At 49.4% G+C, this 17,941-nt stretch overlaps 41 non-coding genes and 8 pseudogenes across 41 annotated transcripts; all 49 read left to right on the top strand.

Moving 5' to 3' along the window:
- The first annotated feature begins 164 nt into the window (after nucleotides 1-164).
- Nucleotides 165-283, top strand: LOC149763771 (5S ribosomal RNA). The gene has a single exon (XR_016410957.1). It is a non-coding gene; the product is annotated as a 5S ribosomal RNA (ribosomal RNA).
- Nucleotides 284-529: 246 nt separating this feature from the next.
- LOC149763770 (5S ribosomal RNA) lies at nucleotides 530-648 on the top strand (annotated as a pseudogene).
- Nucleotides 649-894: 246 nt separating this feature from the next.
- On the top strand, nucleotides 895-1,013 carry LOC149763769 (5S ribosomal RNA). Its single transcript, XR_016410956.1, has one exon. It is a non-coding gene; the product is annotated as a 5S ribosomal RNA (ribosomal RNA).
- Nucleotides 1,014-1,259: 246 nt separating this feature from the next.
- LOC149763768 (5S ribosomal RNA) lies at nucleotides 1,260-1,378 on the top strand. The gene has a single exon (XR_016412262.1). It is a non-coding gene; the product is annotated as a 5S ribosomal RNA (ribosomal RNA).
- Nucleotides 1,379-1,626: 248 nt separating this feature from the next.
- LOC149763767 (5S ribosomal RNA) lies at nucleotides 1,627-1,745 on the top strand. Its single transcript, XR_016403715.1, has one exon. It is a non-coding gene; the product is annotated as a 5S ribosomal RNA (ribosomal RNA).
- Nucleotides 1,746-1,991: 246 nt separating this feature from the next.
- On the top strand, nucleotides 1,992-2,110 carry LOC149763766 (5S ribosomal RNA). The gene has a single exon (XR_016412260.1). It is a non-coding gene; the product is annotated as a 5S ribosomal RNA (ribosomal RNA).
- Nucleotides 2,111-2,358: 248 nt separating this feature from the next.
- On the top strand, nucleotides 2,359-2,477 carry LOC149763765 (5S ribosomal RNA). The gene has a single exon (XR_016410955.1). It is a non-coding gene; the product is annotated as a 5S ribosomal RNA (ribosomal RNA).
- Nucleotides 2,478-2,723: 246 nt separating this feature from the next.
- Nucleotides 2,724-2,842, top strand: LOC149763764 (5S ribosomal RNA; annotated as a pseudogene).
- A 246-nt stretch (nucleotides 2,843-3,088) lies between these two features.
- On the top strand, nucleotides 3,089-3,207 carry LOC149763763 (5S ribosomal RNA). Its single transcript, XR_016410954.1, has one exon. It is a non-coding gene; the product is annotated as a 5S ribosomal RNA (ribosomal RNA).
- Nucleotides 3,208-3,453: 246 nt separating this feature from the next.
- Nucleotides 3,454-3,572, top strand: LOC149763762 (5S ribosomal RNA). The gene has a single exon (XR_016407478.1). It is a non-coding gene; the product is annotated as a 5S ribosomal RNA (ribosomal RNA).
- Nucleotides 3,573-3,819: 247 nt separating this feature from the next.
- LOC149763761 (5S ribosomal RNA) lies at nucleotides 3,820-3,938 on the top strand. The gene has a single exon (XR_016410953.1). It is a non-coding gene; the product is annotated as a 5S ribosomal RNA (ribosomal RNA).
- Nucleotides 3,939-4,184: 246 nt separating this feature from the next.
- LOC149763760 (5S ribosomal RNA) lies at nucleotides 4,185-4,303 on the top strand. The gene has a single exon (XR_016410952.1). It is a non-coding gene; the product is annotated as a 5S ribosomal RNA (ribosomal RNA).
- Nucleotides 4,304-4,549: 246 nt separating this feature from the next.
- On the top strand, nucleotides 4,550-4,668 carry LOC149763759 (5S ribosomal RNA). Its single transcript, XR_016412259.1, has one exon. It is a non-coding gene; the product is annotated as a 5S ribosomal RNA (ribosomal RNA).
- A 248-nt stretch (nucleotides 4,669-4,916) lies between these two features.
- LOC149763758 (5S ribosomal RNA) lies at nucleotides 4,917-5,035 on the top strand. The gene has a single exon (XR_016410951.1). It is a non-coding gene; the product is annotated as a 5S ribosomal RNA (ribosomal RNA).
- Nucleotides 5,036-5,281: 246 nt separating this feature from the next.
- Nucleotides 5,282-5,400, top strand: LOC149763757 (5S ribosomal RNA; annotated as a pseudogene).
- Nucleotides 5,401-5,646: 246 nt separating this feature from the next.
- On the top strand, nucleotides 5,647-5,765 carry LOC149763756 (5S ribosomal RNA). The gene has a single exon (XR_016410950.1). It is a non-coding gene; the product is annotated as a 5S ribosomal RNA (ribosomal RNA).
- Nucleotides 5,766-6,011: 246 nt separating this feature from the next.
- On the top strand, nucleotides 6,012-6,130 carry LOC149763755 (5S ribosomal RNA). Its single transcript, XR_016407476.1, has one exon. It is a non-coding gene; the product is annotated as a 5S ribosomal RNA (ribosomal RNA).
- Nucleotides 6,131-6,377: 247 nt separating this feature from the next.
- On the top strand, nucleotides 6,378-6,496 carry LOC149763754 (5S ribosomal RNA). Its single transcript, XR_016410948.1, has one exon. It is a non-coding gene; the product is annotated as a 5S ribosomal RNA (ribosomal RNA).
- A 246-nt stretch (nucleotides 6,497-6,742) lies between these two features.
- LOC149763753 (5S ribosomal RNA) lies at nucleotides 6,743-6,861 on the top strand. Its single transcript, XR_016410947.1, has one exon. It is a non-coding gene; the product is annotated as a 5S ribosomal RNA (ribosomal RNA).
- Nucleotides 6,862-7,107: 246 nt separating this feature from the next.
- On the top strand, nucleotides 7,108-7,226 carry LOC149763752 (5S ribosomal RNA). Its single transcript, XR_016412258.1, has one exon. It is a non-coding gene; the product is annotated as a 5S ribosomal RNA (ribosomal RNA).
- Nucleotides 7,227-7,474: 248 nt separating this feature from the next.
- Nucleotides 7,475-7,593, top strand: LOC149763751 (5S ribosomal RNA). Its single transcript, XR_016403714.1, has one exon. It is a non-coding gene; the product is annotated as a 5S ribosomal RNA (ribosomal RNA).
- A 246-nt stretch (nucleotides 7,594-7,839) lies between these two features.
- Nucleotides 7,840-7,958, top strand: LOC149763750 (5S ribosomal RNA; annotated as a pseudogene).
- Nucleotides 7,959-8,204: 246 nt separating this feature from the next.
- LOC149763749 (5S ribosomal RNA) lies at nucleotides 8,205-8,323 on the top strand. The gene has a single exon (XR_016406572.1). It is a non-coding gene; the product is annotated as a 5S ribosomal RNA (ribosomal RNA).
- A 246-nt stretch (nucleotides 8,324-8,569) lies between these two features.
- On the top strand, nucleotides 8,570-8,688 carry LOC149763748 (5S ribosomal RNA). Its single transcript, XR_016410946.1, has one exon. It is a non-coding gene; the product is annotated as a 5S ribosomal RNA (ribosomal RNA).
- Nucleotides 8,689-8,934: 246 nt separating this feature from the next.
- On the top strand, nucleotides 8,935-9,053 carry LOC149763747 (5S ribosomal RNA). Its single transcript, XR_016407475.1, has one exon. It is a non-coding gene; the product is annotated as a 5S ribosomal RNA (ribosomal RNA).
- Nucleotides 9,054-9,300: 247 nt separating this feature from the next.
- Nucleotides 9,301-9,419, top strand: LOC149763746 (5S ribosomal RNA). Its single transcript, XR_016410945.1, has one exon. It is a non-coding gene; the product is annotated as a 5S ribosomal RNA (ribosomal RNA).
- A 246-nt stretch (nucleotides 9,420-9,665) lies between these two features.
- LOC149763745 (5S ribosomal RNA) lies at nucleotides 9,666-9,784 on the top strand. The gene has a single exon (XR_016403796.1). It is a non-coding gene; the product is annotated as a 5S ribosomal RNA (ribosomal RNA).
- A 248-nt stretch (nucleotides 9,785-10,032) lies between these two features.
- On the top strand, nucleotides 10,033-10,151 carry LOC149763744 (5S ribosomal RNA). Its single transcript, XR_016403713.1, has one exon. It is a non-coding gene; the product is annotated as a 5S ribosomal RNA (ribosomal RNA).
- A 246-nt stretch (nucleotides 10,152-10,397) lies between these two features.
- LOC149763743 (5S ribosomal RNA) lies at nucleotides 10,398-10,516 on the top strand. The gene has a single exon (XR_016400657.1). It is a non-coding gene; the product is annotated as a 5S ribosomal RNA (ribosomal RNA).
- A 248-nt stretch (nucleotides 10,517-10,764) lies between these two features.
- LOC149763742 (5S ribosomal RNA) lies at nucleotides 10,765-10,883 on the top strand. Its single transcript, XR_016410944.1, has one exon. It is a non-coding gene; the product is annotated as a 5S ribosomal RNA (ribosomal RNA).
- A 245-nt stretch (nucleotides 10,884-11,128) lies between these two features.
- LOC149763741 (5S ribosomal RNA) lies at nucleotides 11,129-11,247 on the top strand (annotated as a pseudogene).
- A 246-nt stretch (nucleotides 11,248-11,493) lies between these two features.
- LOC149763740 (5S ribosomal RNA) lies at nucleotides 11,494-11,612 on the top strand. Its single transcript, XR_016410943.1, has one exon. It is a non-coding gene; the product is annotated as a 5S ribosomal RNA (ribosomal RNA).
- Nucleotides 11,613-11,858: 246 nt separating this feature from the next.
- Nucleotides 11,859-11,977, top strand: LOC149763739 (5S ribosomal RNA). The gene has a single exon (XR_016407474.1). It is a non-coding gene; the product is annotated as a 5S ribosomal RNA (ribosomal RNA).
- A 247-nt stretch (nucleotides 11,978-12,224) lies between these two features.
- Nucleotides 12,225-12,343, top strand: LOC149763738 (5S ribosomal RNA). Its single transcript, XR_016410942.1, has one exon. It is a non-coding gene; the product is annotated as a 5S ribosomal RNA (ribosomal RNA).
- Nucleotides 12,344-12,589: 246 nt separating this feature from the next.
- On the top strand, nucleotides 12,590-12,708 carry LOC149763737 (5S ribosomal RNA). Its single transcript, XR_016410941.1, has one exon. It is a non-coding gene; the product is annotated as a 5S ribosomal RNA (ribosomal RNA).
- A 246-nt stretch (nucleotides 12,709-12,954) lies between these two features.
- On the top strand, nucleotides 12,955-13,073 carry LOC149763736 (5S ribosomal RNA). The gene has a single exon (XR_016412257.1). It is a non-coding gene; the product is annotated as a 5S ribosomal RNA (ribosomal RNA).
- Nucleotides 13,074-13,321: 248 nt separating this feature from the next.
- Nucleotides 13,322-13,440, top strand: LOC149763735 (5S ribosomal RNA). Its single transcript, XR_016403712.1, has one exon. It is a non-coding gene; the product is annotated as a 5S ribosomal RNA (ribosomal RNA).
- A 246-nt stretch (nucleotides 13,441-13,686) lies between these two features.
- Nucleotides 13,687-13,805, top strand: LOC149763734 (5S ribosomal RNA; annotated as a pseudogene).
- Nucleotides 13,806-14,051: 246 nt separating this feature from the next.
- Nucleotides 14,052-14,170, top strand: LOC149763733 (5S ribosomal RNA). Its single transcript, XR_016406485.1, has one exon. It is a non-coding gene; the product is annotated as a 5S ribosomal RNA (ribosomal RNA).
- A 246-nt stretch (nucleotides 14,171-14,416) lies between these two features.
- On the top strand, nucleotides 14,417-14,535 carry LOC149763732 (5S ribosomal RNA; annotated as a pseudogene).
- A 246-nt stretch (nucleotides 14,536-14,781) lies between these two features.
- LOC149763731 (5S ribosomal RNA) lies at nucleotides 14,782-14,900 on the top strand. Its single transcript, XR_016406381.1, has one exon. It is a non-coding gene; the product is annotated as a 5S ribosomal RNA (ribosomal RNA).
- Nucleotides 14,901-15,146: 246 nt separating this feature from the next.
- Nucleotides 15,147-15,265, top strand: LOC149763730 (5S ribosomal RNA). Its single transcript, XR_016410940.1, has one exon. It is a non-coding gene; the product is annotated as a 5S ribosomal RNA (ribosomal RNA).
- Nucleotides 15,266-15,511: 246 nt separating this feature from the next.
- LOC149763729 (5S ribosomal RNA) lies at nucleotides 15,512-15,630 on the top strand. The gene has a single exon (XR_016407473.1). It is a non-coding gene; the product is annotated as a 5S ribosomal RNA (ribosomal RNA).
- A 247-nt stretch (nucleotides 15,631-15,877) lies between these two features.
- On the top strand, nucleotides 15,878-15,996 carry LOC149763728 (5S ribosomal RNA). Its single transcript, XR_016410938.1, has one exon. It is a non-coding gene; the product is annotated as a 5S ribosomal RNA (ribosomal RNA).
- Nucleotides 15,997-16,242: 246 nt separating this feature from the next.
- Nucleotides 16,243-16,361, top strand: LOC149763727 (5S ribosomal RNA). Its single transcript, XR_016412256.1, has one exon. It is a non-coding gene; the product is annotated as a 5S ribosomal RNA (ribosomal RNA).
- Nucleotides 16,362-16,609: 248 nt separating this feature from the next.
- Nucleotides 16,610-16,728, top strand: LOC149763726 (5S ribosomal RNA). The gene has a single exon (XR_016403711.1). It is a non-coding gene; the product is annotated as a 5S ribosomal RNA (ribosomal RNA).
- Nucleotides 16,729-16,974: 246 nt separating this feature from the next.
- Nucleotides 16,975-17,093, top strand: LOC149763725 (5S ribosomal RNA). The gene has a single exon (XR_016412255.1). It is a non-coding gene; the product is annotated as a 5S ribosomal RNA (ribosomal RNA).
- Nucleotides 17,094-17,341: 248 nt separating this feature from the next.
- LOC149763724 (5S ribosomal RNA) lies at nucleotides 17,342-17,460 on the top strand. The gene has a single exon (XR_016410936.1). It is a non-coding gene; the product is annotated as a 5S ribosomal RNA (ribosomal RNA).
- Nucleotides 17,461-17,706: 246 nt separating this feature from the next.
- Nucleotides 17,707-17,825, top strand: LOC149763723 (5S ribosomal RNA; annotated as a pseudogene).
- Nucleotides 17,826-17,941: the final 116 nt, after the last annotated feature.

Raw genomic sequence — 17,941 nt, 5'->3', positions numbered from 1 at the left:
TTTTTCCCCCGAAAATAAACTGAGTCCGGAGACTGGCGGTGCCATGCCGCATAGCGGGAATAGCGCGTTGAATCCTACGCCAGAACGGCCCCGGCGGCGCGAATGTCTCGGGCCGTCGAGGTCTGCTGCTTTGTCATAAAAGGGAGTTTCGATGGGCATGTCATGGGTGCGATCATACCAGCACTAATGCACCGGATCCCATCAGAACTCCGCAGTTAAGCGTGCTTGGGCGAGAGTAGTACTAGGATGGGTGACCCCCTGGGAAGTCCTCGTGTTGCACCCCTTTTATTTTTTGCCCGCTTTTTTATTTTTTGATAATATTTATTTTTAATTTTTCGGCTTTTGGCTTTTCCTCTTCGGATAATTTTTTTCCCCCGAAAATAAACTGAGTCCGGAGACTCGCGGTGCCATGCCGCATAGCGGAACAGCGCGTTGAATCCTACGCCAGAACGGCCCCGGCAGCGCGAATGTCTCGGGCCGTCGCGGTCTGCTGCTTTGTCATAAAAGGGAGTTTCGAAGGGCATGTCATGGGTGCGATCATACCAGCACTAATGCACCGGATCCCATCATAACTCCGTAGTTAGGCGTGCTTGGGCGAGAGAAGTACTAGGATGGGTGACCCCCTGGGAAGTCCTCGTATTGCACCCTTTTTATTTTTTGCCCGCTTTTTTATTTTTTGATAATATTTATTTTTAATTTTTTGGCTTTTGGCTTTTCCTCTTCGGATAATTTTTTCCCCCCGAAAATAAACTGAGTCCGGAGACTGGCGGTGCCATGCCGCATAGCGGAACAGCGCGTTGAATCCTACGACAGAACGGCCCCGGCAGCGCGAATGTCTCGGGCCGTCGAGGTCTGCTGCTTTGTCATAAAAGGGAGTTTCGAAGGGCATATCATGGGTGCGATCATACCAGCACTAATGCACCGGATCCCATCAGAACTCCGCAGTTAAGCGTGCTTGGGCGAGAGTAGTACTAGGATGGGTGACCCCCTGGGAAGTCCTCGTGTTGCACCCCTTTTATTTTTTGCCCGCTTTTTTCTTTTTTGATAACATTTATTTTTAATTTTTTGGCTTTTGGCTTTTCCTCTTCGGATAATTTTTTTCCCTCGAAAATAAACTGAGTCCGGAGACTCGCGGTGCCATGCCGCATAGCGGAACAGCGCATTGAATCCTACGCCAGAACGGCCCCGGCAGCGCGAATGTCTCGGGCCGTCGAGGTCTGCTGCTTTGTCATAAAAGGGAGTTTCGAAGGGCATGTCATGGGTGCGATCATACCAGCACTAATGCACCGGATCCCATCAGAACTCCGCAGTTAAGCGTGCTTGGGCGAGAGTAGTACTAGGATGGGTGACCCCCTGGGAAGTCCTCGTGTTGCACCCTTTTTATTTTTTTCTCCACTTTTTTATTTTTTGATAATATTTATTTTTAATTTTTCGGCTTTTGGCTTTTCCTCTTCGGATAATTTTTTTCCCCCGAAAATAAACTGAGTCCGGAGACTGGCGGTGCCATGCCGCATAGCGGGAATAGCGCGTTGAATCCTACGCCAGAACGGCCCCGGCGGCGCGAATGTCTCGGGCCGTCGAGGTCTGCTGCTTTGTCATAAAAGGGAGTTTCGATGGGCATGTCATGGGTGCGATCATACCAGCACTAATGCACCGGATCCCATCAGAAATCCGCAGTTAAGCGTGCTTGGGCGAGAGTAGTACTAGGATGGGTGACCCCCTGGGAAGTCCTCGTGTTGCACCCCTTTTATTTTTTGCCCGCTTTTTTATTTTTTGATAATATTTATTTTTAATTTTTTGGCTTTTGGCTTTTCCTCTTCGGATAATTTTTTTCCCCCGAAAATAAACTGAGTCCGGAGACTCGCGGTGCCATGCCGCATAGCGGAACAGCGCGTTGAATCCTACGCCAGAACGGCCCCGGCAGCGCGAATGTCTCGGGCCGTCGAGGTCTGCTGCTTTGTCATAAAAGGGAGTTTCGAAGGGCATGTCATGGGTGCGATCATACCAGCACTAATGCACCGGATCCCATCAGAACTCCGCAGTTAAGCGTGCTTGGGCGAGAGTAGTACTAGGATGGGTGACCCCCTGGGAAGTCCTCGTGTTGCACCCTTTTTATTTTTTTCTCCACTTTTTTATTTTTTGATAATATTTATTTTTAATTTTTCGGCTTTTGGCTTTTCCTCTTCGGATAATTTTTTTCCCCCGAAAATAAACTGAGTCCGGAGACTGGCGGTGCCATGCCGCATAGCGGGAATAGCGCGTTGAATCCTACGCCAGAACGGCCCCGGCGGCGCGAATGTCTCGGGCCGTCGAGGTCTGCTGCTTTGTCATAAAAGGGAGTTTCGATGGGCATGTCATGGGTGCGATCATACCAGCACTAATGCACCGGATCCCATCAGAACTCCGCAGTTAAGCGTGCTTGGGCGAGAGTAGTACTAGGATGGGTGACCCCCTGGGAAGTCCTCGTGTTGCACCCCTTTTATTTTTTGCCCGCTTTTTTATTTTTTGATAATATTTATTTTTAATTTTTCGGCTTTTGGCTTTTCCTCTTCGGATAATTTTTTTCCCCCGAAAATAAACTGAGTCCGGAGACTCGCGGTGCCATGCCGCATAGCGGAACAGCGCGTTGAATCCTACGCCAGAACGGCCCCGGCAGCGCGAATGTCTCGGGCCGTCGCGGTCTGCTGCTTTGTCATAAAAGGGAGTTTCGAAGGGCATGTCATGGGTGCGATCATACCAGCACTAATGCACCGGATCCCATCATAACTCCGTAGTTAGGCGTGCTTGGGCGAGAGAAGTACTAGGATGGGTGACCCCCTGGGAAGTCCTCGTATTGCACCCTTTTTATTTTTTGCCCGCTTTTTTATTTTTTGATAATATTTATTTTTAATTTTTTGGCTTTTGGCTTTTCCTCTTCGGATAATTTTTTCCCCCCGAAAATAAACTGAGTCCGGAGACTGGCGGTGCCATGCCGCATAGCGGAACAGCGCGTTGAATCCTACGCCAGAACGGCCCCGGCAGCGCGAATGTCTCGGGCCGTCGAGGTCTGCTGCTTTGTCATAAAAGGGAGTTTCGAAGGGCATGTCATGGGTGCGATCATACCAGCACTAATGCACCGGATCCCATCAGAACTCCGCAGTTAAGCGTGCTTGGGCGAGAGTAGTACTAGGATGGGTGACCCCCTGGGAAGTCCTCGTGTTGCACCCCTTTTATTTATTGCCCGCTTTTTTATTTTTTGATAACATTTATTTTTTATTTTTCGGCTTTTGGCTTTTCCTCTTCGGATAATTTTTTTCCCCCGAAAATAAACTGAGTCCAGAGACTGGCGGTGCCATGCCGCATAGCGGAACGGCGTGTTAAATCCTACGCCAGAACGGCCCCGGCAGCGCGAATGTCTCGGGCCGTCGAGGTCTGCTACTTTGTCATAAAAGGGAGTTTCGAAGGGCATGTCTTGGGTGCGATCATACCAGCACTAATGCACCGGATCCTATCAGAACTCCGCAGTTAAGCGTGCTTGGGCGAGAGTAGTACTAGGATGGGTGACCCCCTGGGAAGTCCTCATGTTGCACCCTTTTTATTTTTTGCCCGCTTTTTTATTTTTTGATAATATTTATTTTTAATTTTTTGGCTTTTGGCTTTTCCTCTTCGGATAATTTTTTTCCCCCGACAATAAACTGGGTCCGGAGACTGGCGGTGCCATGCCGCATAGCGGGACCAGCGCGTTGAATCCTACGCCAGAACGGCCCCGGCAGCGCGAATGTCTCGGGCCGTCGAGGTCTGCTGCTTTGTCATAAAAGGGAGTTTCGAAGGGCATATCATGGGTGCGATCATACCAGCACTAATGCACCGGATCCCATCAGAACTCCGCAGTTAAGCGTGCTTGGGCGAGAGTAGTACTAGGATGGGTGACCCCCTGGGAAGTCCTCGTGTTGCACCCCTTTTATTTTTTGCCCGCTTTTTTCTTTTTTGATAACATTTATTTTTAATTTTTTGGCTTTTGGCTTTTCCTCTTCGGATAATTTTTTTCCCTCGAAAATAAACTGAGTCCGGAGACTCGCGGTGCCATGCCGCATAGCGGAACAGCGCATTGAATCCTACGCCAGAACGGCCCCGGCAGCGCGAATGTCTCGGGCCGTCGAGGTCTGCTGCTTTGTCATAAAAGGGTGTTTCGATGGGCATGTCATGGGTGCGATCATACCAGCACTAATGCACCGGATCCCATCAGAACTCCGCAGTTAAGCGTGCTTGGGCGAGAGTAGTACTAGGATGGGTGACCCCCTGGGAAGTCCTCGTGTTGCACCCCTTTTATTTTTTGCCCGCTTTTTTATTTTTTGATAATATTTATTTTTAATTTTTCGGCTTTTGGCTTTTCCTCTTCGGATAATTTTTTTCCCCCGAAAATAAACTGAGTCCGGAGACTCGCGGTGCCATGCCGCATAGCGGAACAGCGCGTTGAATCCTACGCCAGAACGGCCCCGGCAGCGCGAATGTCTCGGGCCGTCGAGGTCTGCTGCTTTGTCATAAAAGGGAGTTTCGAAGGGCATGTCATGGGTGCGATCATACCAGCACTAATGCACCGGATCCCATCAGAACTCCGCAGTTAAGCGTGCTTGGGCGAGAGTAGTACTAGGATGGGTGACCCCCTGGGAAGTCCTCGTGTTGCACCCTTTTTATTTTTTTCTCCACTTTTTTATTTTTTGATAATATTTATTTTTAATTTTTCGGCTTTTGGCTTTTCCTCTTCGGATAATTTTTTTCCCCCGAAAATAAACTGAGTCCGGAGACTGGCGGTGCCATGCCGCATAGCGGGAATAGCGCGTTGAATCCTACGCCAGAACGGCCCCGGCGGCGCGAATGTCTCGGGCCGTCGAGGTCTGCTGCTTTGTCATAAAAGGGAGTTTCGATGGGCATGTCATGGGTGCGATCATACCAGCACTAATGCACCGGATCCCATCAGAACTCCGCAGTTAAGCGTGCTTGGGCGAGAGTAGTACTAGGATGGGTGACCCCCTGGGAAGTCCTCGTGTTGCACCCCTTTTATTTTTTGCCCGCTTTTTTATTTTTTGATAATATTTATTTTTAATTTTTCGGCTTTTGGCTTTTCCTCTTCGGATAATTTTTTTCCCCCGAAAATAAACTGAGTCCGGAGACTCGCGGTGCCATGCCGCATAGCGGAACAGCGCGTTGAATCCTACGCCAGAACGGCCCCGGCAGCGCGAATGTCTCGGGCCGTCGCGGTCTGCTGCTTTGTCATAAAAGGGAGTTTCGAAGGGCATGTCATGGGTGCGATCATACCAGCACTAATGCACCGGATCCCATCATAACTCCGTAGTTAGGCGTGCTTGGGCGAGAGAAGTACTAGGATGGGTGACCCCCTGGGAAGTCCTCGTATTGCACCCTTTTTATTTTTTGCCCGCTTTTTTATTTTTTGATAATATTTATTTTTAATTTTTTGGCTTTTGGCTTTTCCTCTTCGGATAATTTTTTCCCCCCGAAAATAAACTGAGTCCGGAGACTGGCGGTGCCATGCCGCATAGCGGAACAGCGCGTTGAATCCTACGCCAGAACGGCCCCGGCAGCGCGAATGTCTCGGGCCGTCGAGGTCTGCTGCTTTGTCATAAAAGGGAGTTTCGAAGGGCATGTCATGGGTGCGATCATACCAGCACTAATGCACCGGATCCCATCAGAACTCCGCAGTTAAGCGTGCTTGGGCGAGAGTAGTACTAGGATGGGTGACCCCCTGGGAAGTCCTCGTGTTGCACCCCTTTTATTTATTGCCCGCTTTTTTATTTTTTGATAACATTTATTTTTTATTTTTCGGCTTTTGGCTTTTCCTCTTCGGATAATTTTTTTCCCCCGAAAATAAACTGAGTCCAGAGACTGGCGGTGCCATGCCGCATAGCGGAACGGCGTGTTAAATCCTACGCCAGAACGGCCCCGGCAGCGCGAATGTCTCGGGCCGTCGAGGTCTGCTACTTTGTCATAAAAGGGAGTTTCGAAGGGCATGTCTTGGGTGCGATCATACCAGCACTAATGCACCGGATCCTATCAGAACTCCGCAGTTAAGCGTGCTTGGGCGAGAGTAGTACTAGGATGGGTGACCCCCTGGGAAGTCCTCATGTTGCACCCTTTTTATTTTTTGCCCGCTTTTTTATTTTTTGATAATATTTATTTTTAATTTTTTGGCTTTTGGCTTTTCCTCTTCGGATAATTTTTTTCCCCCGACAATAAACTGGGTCCGGAGACTGGCGGTGCCATGCCGCATAGCGGGACCAGCGCGTTGAATCCTACGCCAGAACGGCCCCGGCAGCGCGAATGTCTCGGGCCGTCGAGGTCTGCTGCTTTGTCATAAAAGGGAGTTTCGAAGGGCATATCATGGGTGCGATCATACCAGCACTAATGCACCGGATCCCATCAGAACTCCGCAGTTAAGCGTGCTTGGGCGAGAGTAGTACTAGGATGGGTGACCCCCTGGGAAGTCCTCGTGTTGCACCCCTTTTATTTTTTGCCCGCTTTTTTCTTTTTTGATAACATTTATTTTTAATTTTTTGGCTTTTGGCTTTTCCTCTTCGGATAATTTTTTTCCCTCGAAAATAAACTGAGTCCGGAGACTCGCGGTGCCATGCCGCATAGCGGAACAGCGCATTGAATCCTACGCCAGAACGGCCCCGGCAGCGCGAATGTCTCGGGCCGTCGAGGTCTGCTGCTTTGTCATAAAAGGGTGTTTCGATGGGCATGTCATGGGTGCGATCATACCAGCACTAATGCACCGGATCCCATCAGAACTCCGCAGTTAAGCGTGCTTGGGCGAGAGTAGTACTAGGATGGGTGACCCCCTGGGAAGTCCTCGTGTTGCACCCCTTTTATTTTTTGCCCGCTTTTTTATTTTTTGATAATATTTATTTTTAATTTTTCGGCTTTTGGCTTTTCCTCTTCGGATAATTTTTTTCCCCCGAAAATAAACTGAGTCCGGAGACTCGCGGTGCCATGCCGCATAGCGGAACAGCGCGTTGAATCCTACGCCAGAACGGCCCCGGCAGCGCGAATGTCTCGGGCCGTCGAGGTCTGCTGCTTTGTCATAAAAGGGAGTTTCGAAGGGCATGTCATGGGTGCGATCATACCAGCACTAATGCACCGGATCCCATCAGAACTCCGCAGTTAAGCGTGCTTGGGCGAGAGTAGTACTAGGATGGGTGACCCCCTGGGAAGTCCTCGTGTTGCACCCTTTTTATTTTTTTCTCCACTTTTTTATTTTTTGATAATATTTATTTTTAATTTTTCGGCTTTTGGCTTTTCCTCTTCGGATAATTTTTTTCCCCCGAAAATAAACTGAGTCCGGAGACTGGCGGTGCCATGCCGCATAGCGGGAATAGCGCGTTGAATCCTACGCCAGAACGGCCCCGGCGGCGCGAATGTCTCGGGCCGTCGAGGTCTGCTGCTTTGTCATAAAAGGGAGTTTCGATGGGCATGTCATGGGTGCGATCATACCAGCACTAATGCACCGGATCCCATCAGAAATCCGCAGTTAAGCGTGCTTGGGCGAGAGTAGTACTAGGATGGGTGACCCCCTGGGAAGTCCTCGTGTTGCACCCCTTTTATTTTTTGCCCGCTTTTTTATTTTTTGATAATATTTATTTTTAATTTTTCGGCTTTTGGCTTTTCCTCTTCGGATAATTTTTTTCCCCCGAAAATAAACTGAGTCCGGAGACTCGCGGTGCCATGCCGCATAGCGGAACAGCGCGTTGAATCCTACGCCAGAACGGCCCCGGCAGCGCGAATGTCTCGGGCCGTCGCGGTCTGCTGCTTTGTCATAAAAGGGAGTTTCGAAGGGCATGTCATGGGTGCGATCATACCAGCACTAATGCACCGGATCCCATCATAACTCCGTAGTTAGGCGTGCTTGGGCGAGAGAAGTACTAGGATGGGTGACCCCCTGGGAAGTCCTCGTATTGCACCCTTTTTATTTTTTGCCCGCTTTTTTATTTTTTGATAATATTTATTTTTAATTTTTTGGCTTTTGGCTTTTCCTCTTCGGATAATTTTTTCCCCCCGAAAATAAACTGAGTCCGGAGACTGGCGGTGCCATGCCGCATAGCGGAACAGCGCGTTGAATCCTACGACAGAACGGCCCCGGCAGCGCGAATGTCTCGGGCCGTCGAGGTCTGCTGCTTTGTCATAAAAGGGAGTTTCGAAGGGCATGTCATGGGTGCGATCATACCAGCACTAATGCACCGGATCCCATCAGAACTCCGCAGTTAAGAGTGCTTGGGCGAGAGTAGTACTAGGATGGGTGACCCCCTGGGAAGTCCTCGTGTTGCACCCCTTTTATTTTTTGCCCGCTTTTTTATTTTTTGATAACATTTATTTTTTATTTTTCGGCTTTTGGCTTTTCCTCTTCGGATAATTTTTTTCCCCCGAAAATAAACTGAGTCCGGAGACTGGCGGTGCCATGCCGCATAGCGGAACAGCGCGTTGAATCCTACGCCAGAACGGCCCCGGCAGCGCGAATGTCTCGGGCCGTCGAGGTCTGCTGCTTTGTCATAAAAGGGAGTTTCGAAGGGCATGTCATGGGTGCGATCATACCAGCACTAATGCACCGGATCCCATCAGAACTCCGCAGTTAAGCGTGCTTGGGCGAGAGTAGTACTAGGATGGGTGACCCCCTGGGAAGTCCTCGTGTTGCACCCCTTTTATTTATTGCCCGCTTTTTTATTTTTTGATAACATTTATTTTTTATTTTTCGGCTTTTGGCTTTTCCTCTTCGGATAATTTTTTTCCCCCGAAAATAAACTGAGTCCAGAGACTGGCGGTGCCATGCCGCATAGCGGAACGGCGTGTTGAATCCTACGCCAGAACGGCCCCGGCAGCGCGAATGTCTCGGGCCGTCGAGGTCTGCTACTTTGTCATAAAAGGGAGTTTCGAAGGGCATGTCTTGGGTGCGATCATACCAGCACTAATGCACCGGATCCTATCAGAACTCCGCAGTTAAGCGTGCTTGGGCGAGAGTAGTACTAGGATGGGTGACCCCCTGGGAAGTCCTCATGTTGCACCCTTTTTATTTTTTGCCCGCTTTTTTATTTTTTGATAATATTTATTTTTAATTTTTTGGCTTTTGGCTTTTCCTCTTCGGATAATTTTTTTCCCCCGACAATAAACTGGGTCCGGAGACTGGCGGTGCCATGCCGCATAGCGGGACCAGCGCGTTGAATCCTACGCCAGAACGGCCCCGGCAGCGCGAATGTCTCGGGCCGTCGAGGTCTGCTGCTTTGTCATAAAAGGGAGTTTCGAAGGGCATATCATGGGTGCGATCATACCAGCACTAATGCACCGGATCCCATCAGAACTCCGCAGTTAAGCGTGCTTGGGCGAGAGTAGTACTAGGATGGGTGACCCCCTGGGAAGTCCTCGTGTTGCACCCCTTTTATTTTTTGCCCGCTTTTTTCTTTTTTGATAACATTTATTTTTAATTTTTTGGCTTTTGGCTTTTCCTCTTCGGATAATTTTTTTCCCTCGAAAATAAACTGAGTCCGGAGACTCGCGGTGCCATGCCGCATAGCGGAACAGCGCATTGAATCCTACGCCAGAACGGCCCCGGCAGCGCGAATGTCTCGGGCCGTCGAGGTCTGCTGCTTTGTCATAAAAGGGAGTTTCGAAGGGCATGTCATGGGTGCGATCATACCAGCACTAATGCACGGGATCCCATCAGAACTCCGCAGTTAAGCGTGCTTGGGCGAGAGTAGTACTAGGATGGGTGACCCCCTGGGAAGTCCTCGTGTTGCACCCTTTTTATTTTTTTCTCCACTTTTTTATTTTTTGATAATATTTATTTTTAATTTTTCGGCTTTTGGCTTTTCCTCTTCGGATAATTTTTTTCCCCCGAAAATAAACTGAGTCCGGAGACTGGCGGTGCCATGCCGCATAGCGGGAATAGCGCGTTGAATCCTACGCCAGAACGGCCCCGGCGGCGCGAATGTCTCGGGCCGTCGAGGTCTGCTGCTTTGTCATAAAAGGGAGTTTCGATGGGCATGTCATGGGTGCGATCATACCAGCACTAATGCACCGGATCCCATCAGAAATCCGCAGTTAAGCGTGCTTGGGCGAGAGTAGTACTAGGATGGGTGACCCCCTGGGAAGTCCTCGTGTTGCACCCCTTTTATTTTTTGCCCGCTTTTTTATTTTTTGATAATATTTATTTTTAATTTTTTGGCTTTTGGCTTTTCCTCTTCGGATAATTTTTTTCCCCCGAAAATAAACTGAGTCCGGAGACTCGCGGTGCCATGCCGCATAGCGGAACAGCGCGTTGAATCCTACGCCAGAACGGCCCCGGCAGCGCGAATGTCTCGGGCCGTCGAGGTCTGCTGCTTTGTCATAAAAGGGAGTTTCGAAGGGCATGTCATGGGTGCGATCATACCAGCACTAATGCACCGGATCCCATCAGAACTCCGCAGTTAAGCGTGCTTGGGCGAGAGCAGTACTAGGATGGGTGACCCCCTGGGAAGTCCTCGTGTTGCACCCTTTTTATTTTTTTCTCCACTTTTTTATTTTTTGATAATATTTATTTTTAATTTTTCGGCTTTTGGCTTTTCCTCTTCGGATAATTTTTTTCCCCCGAAAATAAACTGAGTCCGGAGACTGGCGGTGCCATGCCGCATAGCGGGAATAGCGCGTTGAATCCTACGCCAGAACGGCCCCGGCGGCGCGAATGTCTCGGGCCGTCGAGGTCTGCTGCTTTGTCATAAAAGGGAGTTTCGATGGGCATGTCATGGGTGCGATCATACCAGCACTAATGCACCGGATCCCATCAGAACTCCGCAGTTAAGCGTGCTTGGGCGAGAGTAGTACTAGGATGGGTGACCCCCTGGGAAGTCCTCGTGTTGCACCCCTTTTATTTTTTGCCCGCTTTTTTATTTTTTGATAATATTTATTTTTAATTTTTCGGCTTTTGGCTTTTCCTCTTCGGATAATTTTTTCCCCCGAAAATAAACTGAGTCCGGAGACTCGCGGTGCCATGCCGCATAGCGGAACAGCGCGTTGAATCCTACGCCAGAACGGCCCCGGCAGCGCGAATGTCTCGGGCCGTCGCGGTCTGCTGCTTTGTCATAAAAGGGAGTTTCGAAGGGCATGTCATGGGTGCGATCATACCAGCACTAATGCACCGGATCCCATCATAACTCCGTAGTTAGGCGTGCTTGGGCGAGAGAAGTACTAGGATGGGTGACCCCCTGGGAAGTCCTCGTATTGCACCCTTTTTATTTTTTGCCCGCTTTTTTATTTTTTGATAATATTTATTTTTAATTTTTTGGCTTTTGGCTTTTCCTGTTCGGATAATTTTTTCCCCCCGAAAATAAACTGAGTCCGGAGACTGGCGGTGCCATGCCGCATAGCGGAACAGCGCGTTGAATCCTACGCCAGAACGGCCCCGGCAGCGCGAATGTCTCGGGCCGTCGAGGTCTGCTGCTTTGTCATAAAAGGGAGTTTCGAAGGGCATGTCATGGGTGCGATCATACCAGCACTAATGCACCGGATCCCATCAGAACTCCGCAGTTAAGCGTGCTTGGGCGAGAGTAGTACTAGGATGGGTGACCCCCTGGGAAGTCCTCGTGTTGCACCCCTTTTATTTATTGCCCGCTTTTTTATTTTTTGATAACATTTATTTTTTATTTTTCGGCTTTTGGCTTTTCCTCTTCGGATAATTTTTTTCCCCCGAAAATAAACTGAGTCCAGAGACTGGCGGTGCCATGCCGCATAGCGGAACGGCGTGTTGAATCCTACGCCAGAACGGCCCCGGCAGCGCGAATGTCTCGGGCCGTCGAGGTCTGCTACTTTGTCATAAAAGGGAGTTTCGAAGGGCATGTCTTGGGTGCGATCATACCAGCACTAATGCACCGGATCCTATCAGAACTCCGCAGTTAAGCGTGCTTGGGCGAGAGTAGTACTAGGATGGGTGACCCCCTGGGAAGTCCTCATGTTGCACCCTTTTTATTTTTTGCCCGCTTTTTTATTTTTTGATAATATTTATTTTTAATTTTTTGGCTTTTGGCTTTTCCTCTTCGGATAATTTTTTTCCCCCGACAATAAACTGGGTCCGGAGACTGGCGGTGCCATGCCGCATAGCGGGACCAGCGCGTTGAATCCTACGCCAGAACGGCCCCGGCAGCGCGAATGTCTCGGGCCGTCGAGGTCTGCTGCTTTGTCATAAAAGGGAGTTTCGAAGGGCATATCATGGGTGCGATCATACCAGCACTAATGCACCGGATCCCATCAGAACTCCGCAGTTAAGCGTGCTTGGGCGAGAGTAGTACTAGGATGGGTGACCCCCTGGGAAGTCCTCGTGTTGCACCCCTTTTATTTTTTGCCCGCTTTTTTCTTTTTTGATAACATTTATTTTTAATTTTTTGGCTTTTGGTTTTTCCTCTTCGGATAATTTTTTTCCCTCGAAAATAAACTGAGTCCGGAGACTCGCGGTGCCATGCCGCATAGCGGAACAGCGCATTGAATCCTACGCCAGAACGGCCCCGGCAGCGCGAATGTCTCGGGCCGTCGAGGTCTGCTGCTTTGTCATAAAAGGGTGTTTCGATGGGCATGTCATGGGTGCGATCATACCAGCACTAATGCACCGGATCCCATCAGAACTCCGCAGTTAAGCGTGCTTGGGCGAGAGTAGTACTAGGATGGGTGACCCCCTGGGAAGTCCTCGTGTTGCACCCCTTTTATTTTTTGCCCGCTTTTTTATTTTTTGATAATATTTATTTTTAATTTTTCGGCTTTTGGCTTTTCCTCTTCGGATAATTTTTTTCCCCCGAAAATAAACTGAGTCCGGAGACTCGCGGTGCCATGCCGCATAGCGGAACAGCGCGTTGAATCCTACGCCAGAACGGCCCCGGCAGCGCGAATGTCTCGGGCCGTCGAGGTCTGCTGCTTTGTCATAAAAGGGAGTTTCGAAGGGCATGTCATGGGTGCGATCATACCAGCACTAATGCACCGGATCCCATCAGAACTCCGCAGTTAAGCGTGCTTGGGCGAGAGTAGTACTAGGATGGGTGACCCCCTGGGAAGTCCTCGTGTTGCACCCTTTTTATTTTTTTCTCCACTTTTTTATTTTTTGATAATATTTATTTTTAATTTTTCGGCTTTTGGCTTTTCCTCTTCGGATAATTTTTTTCCCCCGAAAATAAACTGAGTCCGGAGACTGGCGGTGCCATGCCGCATAGCGGGAATAGCGCGTTGAATCCTACGCCAGAACGGCCCCGGCGGCGCGAATGTCTCGGGCCGTCGAGGTCTGCTGCTTTGTCATAAAAGGGAGTTTCGATGGGCATGTCATGGGTGCGATCATACCAGCACTAATGCACCGGATCCCATCAGAAATCCGCAGTTAAGCGTGCTTGGGCGAGAGTAGTACTAGGATGGGTGACCCCCTGGGAAGTCCTCGTGTTGCACCCCTTTTATTTTTTGCCCGCTTTTTTATTTTTTGATAATATTTATTTTTAATTTTTCGGCTTTTGGCTTTTCCTCTTCGGATAATTTTTTTCCCCCGAAAATAAACTGAGTCCGGAGACTCGCGGTGCCATGCCGCATAGCGGAACAGCGCGTTGAATCCTACGCCAGAACGGCCCCGGCAGCGCGAATGTCTCGGGCCGTCGCGGTCTGCTGCTTTGTCATAAAAGGGAGTTTCGAAGGGCATGTCATGGGTGCGATCATACCAGCACTAATGCACCGGATCCCATCATAACTCCGTAGTTAGGCGTGCTTGGGCGAGAGAAGTACTAGGATGGGTGACCCCCTGGGAAGTCCTCGTATTGCACCCTTTTTATTTTTTGCCCGCTTTTTTATTTTTTGATAATATTTATTTTTAATTTTTTGGCTTTTGGCTTTTCCTCTTCGGATAATTTTTTCCCCCCGAAAATAAACTGAGTCCGGAGACTGGCGGTGCCATGCCGCATAGCGGAACAGCGCGTTGAATCCTACGACAGAACGGCCCCGGCAGCGCGAATGTCTCGGGCCGTCGAGGTCTGCTGCTTTGTCATAAAAGGGAGTTTCGAAGGGCATGTCATGGGTGCGATCATACCAGCACTAATGCACCGGATCCCATCAGAACTCCGCAGTTAAGAGTGCTTGGGCGAGAGTAGTACTAGGATGGGTGACCCCCTGGGAAGTCCTCGTGTTGCACCCCTTTTATTTTTTGCCCGCTTTTTTATTTTTTGATAATATTTATTTTTAATTTTTCGGCTTTTGGCTTTTCCTCTTCGGATAATTTTTTTCCCCCGAAAATAAACTGAGTCCGGAGACTCGCGGTGCCATGCCGCATAGCGGAACAGCGCGTTGAATCCTACGCCAGAACGGCCCCGGCAGCGCGAATGTCTCGGGCCGTCGCGGTCTGCTGCTTTGTCATAAAAGGGAGTTTCGAAGGGCATGTCATGGGTGCGATCATACCAGCACTAATGCACCGGATCCCATCATAACTCCGTAGTTAGGCGTGCTTGGGCGAGAGAAGTACTAGGATGGGTGACCCCCTGGGAAGTCCTCGTATTGCACCCTTTTTATTTTTTGCCCGCTTTTTTATTTTTTGATAATATTTATTTTTAATTTTTTGGCTTTTGGCTTTTCCTCTTCGGATAATTTTTTCCCCCCGAAAATAAACTGAGTCCGGAGACTGGCGGTGCCATGCCGCATAGCGGAACAGCGCGTTGAATCCTACGACAGAACGGCCCCGGCAGCGCGAATGTCTCGGGCCGTCGAGGTCTGCTGCTTTGTCATAAAAGGGAGTTTCGAAGGGCATGTCATGGGTGCGATCATACCAGCACTAATGCACCGGATCCCATCAGAACTCCGCAGTTAAGAGTGCTTGGGCGAGAGTAGTACTAGGATGGGTGACCCCCTGGGAAGTCCTCGTGTTGCACCCCTTTTATTTTTTGCCCGCTTTTTTATTTTTTGATAACATTTATTTTTTATTTTTCGGCTTTTGGCTTTTCCTCTTCGGATAATTTTTTTCCCCCGAAAATAAACTGAGTCCGGAGACTGGCGGTGCCATGCCGCATAGCGGAACAGCGCGTTGAATCCTACGCCAGAACGGCCCCGGCAGCGCGAATGTCTCGGGCCGTCGAGGTCTGCTGCTTTGTCATAAAAGGGAGTTTCGAAGGGCATGTCATGGGTGCGATCATACCAGCACTAATGCACCGGATCCCATCAGAACTCCGCAGTTAAGCGTGCTTGGGCGAGAGTAGTACTAGGATGGGTGACCCCCTGGGAAGTCCTCGTGTTGCACCCCTTTTATTTATTGCCCGCTTTTTTATTTTTTGATAACATTTATTTTTTATTTTTCGGCTTTTGGCTTTTCCTCTTCGGATAATTTTTTTCCCCCGAAAATAAACTGAGTCCAGAGACTGGCGGTGCCATGCCGCATAGCGGAACGGCGTGTTGAATCCTACGCCAGAACGGCCCCGGCAGCGCGAATGTCTCGGGCCGTCGAGGTCTGCTACTTTGTCATAAAAGGGAGTTTCGAAGGGCATGTCTTGGGTGCGATCATACCAGCACTAATGCACCGGATCCTATCAGAACTCCGCAGTTAAGCGTGCTTGGGCGAGAGTAGTACTAGGATGGGTGACCCCCTGGGAAGTCCTCATGTTGCACCCTTTTTATTTTTTGCCCGCTTTTTTATTTTTTGATAATATTTATTTTTAATTTTTTGGCTTTTGGCTTTTCCTCTTCGGATAATTTTTTTCCCCCGACAATAAACTGGGTCCGGAGACTGGCGGTGCCATGCCGCATAGCGGGACCAGCGCGTTGAATCCTACGCCAGAACGGCCCCGGCAGCGCGAATGTCTCGGGCCGTCGAGGTCTGCTGCTTTGTCATAAAAGGGAGTTTCGAAGGGCATATCATGGGTGCGATCATACCAGCACTAATGCACCGGATCCCATCAGAACTCCGCAGTTAAGCGTGCTTGGGCGAGAGTAGTACTAGGATGGGTGACCCCCTGGGAAGTCCTCGTGTTGCACCCCTTTTATTTTTTGCCCGCTTTTTTCTTTTTTGATAACATTTATTTTTAATTTTTTGGCTTTTGGCTTTTCCTCTTCGGATAATTTTTTTCCCTCGAAAATAAACTGAGTCCGGAGACTCGCGGTGCCATGCCGCATAGCGGAACAGCGCATTGAATCCTACGCCAGAACGGCCCCGGCAGCGCGAATGTCTCGGGCCGTCGAGGTCTGCTGCTTTGTCATAAAAGGGAGTTTCGAAGGGCATGTCATGGGTGCGATCATACCAGCACTAATGCACCGGATCCCATCAGAACTCCGCAGTTAAGCGTGCTTGGGCGAGAGTAGTACTAGGATGGGTGACCCCCTGGGAAGTCCTCGTGTTGCACCCTTTTTATTTTTTTCTCCACTTTTTTATTTTTTGATAATATTTATTTTTAATTTTTCGGCTTTTGGCTTTTCCTCTTCGGATAATTTTTTTCCCCCGAAAATAAACTGAGTCCGGAGACTGGCGGTGCCATGCCGCATAGCGGGAATAGCGCGTTGAATCCTACGCCAGAACGGCCCCGGCGGCGCGAATGTCTCGGGCCGTCGAGGTCTGCTGCTTTGTCATAAAAGGGAGTTTCGATGGGCATGTCATGGGTGCGATCATACCAGCACTAATGCACCGGATCCCATCAGAAATCCGCAGTTAAGCGTGCTTGGGCGAGAGTAGTACTAGGATGGGTGACCCCCTGGGAAGTCCTCGTGTTGCACCCCTTTTATTTTTTGCCCGCTTTTTTATTTTTTGATAATATTTATTTTTAATTTTTTGGCTTTTGGCTTTTCCTCTTCGGATAATTTTTTTCTCCCGAAAATAAACTGAGTCCGGAGACTCGCGGTGCCATGCCGCATAGCGGAACAGCGCGTTGAATCCTACGCCAGAACGGCCCCGGCAGCGCGAATGTCTCGGGCCGTCGAGGTCTGCTGCTTTGTCATAAAAGGGAGTTTCGAAGGGCATGTCATGGGTGCGATCATACCAGCACTAATGCACCGGATCCCATCAGAACTCCGCAGTTAAGCGTGCTTGGGCGAGAGTAGTACTAGGATGGGTGACCCCCTGGGAAGTCCTCGTGTTGCACCCTTTTTATTTTTTTCTCCACTTTTTTATTTTTTGATAATATTTATTTTTAATTTTTCGGCTTTTGGCTTTTCCTCTTCGGATAATTTTTTTCCCCCGAAAATAAACTGAGTCCGGAGACTGGCGGTGCCATGCCGCATAGCGGGAATAGCGCGTTGAATCCTACGCCAGAACGGCCCCGGCGGCGCGAATGTCTCGGGCCGTCGAGGTCTGCTGCTTTGTCATAAAAGGGAGTTTCGATGGGCATGTCATGGGTGCGATCATACCAGCACTAATGCACCGGATCCCATCAGAACTCCGCAGTTAAGCGTGCTTGGGCGAGAGTAGTACTAGGATGGGTGACCCCCTGGGAAGTCCTCGTGTTGCACCCCTTTTATTTTTTGCCCGCTTTTTTATTTTTTGATAATATTTATTTTTAATTTTTCGGCTTTTGGCTTTTCCTCTTCGGATAATTTTTTTCCCCCGAAAATAAACTGAGTCCGGAGACTCGCGGTGCCATGCCGCATAGCGGAACAGCGCGTTGAATCCTACGCCAGAACGGCCCCGGCAGCGCGAATGTCTCGGGCCGTCGCGGTCTGCTGCTTTGTCATAAAAGGGAGTTTCGAAGGGCATGTCATGGGTGCGATCATACCAGCACTAATGCACCGGATCCCATCATAACTCCGTAGTTAGGCGTGCTTGGGCGAGAGAAGTACTAGGATGGGTGACCCCCTGGGAAGTCCTCGTATTGCACCCTTTTTATTTTTTGCCCGCTTTTTTATTTTTTGATAATATTTATTTTTAATTTTTTGGCTTTTGGCTTTTCCTCTTCGGATAATTTTTTCCCCCCGAAAATAAACTGAGTCCGGAGAC

This window comes from Phoenix dactylifera, chromosome 4 (assembly GCF_051530095.1).
Source record: "Phoenix dactylifera cultivar Ajwa chromosome 4, Ajwa_hap1_PhDact_Kaust_v1.1, whole genome shotgun sequence".
NCBI classification, from domain to species: Eukaryota; Viridiplantae; Streptophyta; class Magnoliopsida; order Arecales; family Arecaceae; genus Phoenix; species Phoenix dactylifera.
The sequence above is the reverse complement of the archived record's forward strand: the minus strand, read 5'-3'. Positions and strand labels throughout refer to the sequence as shown.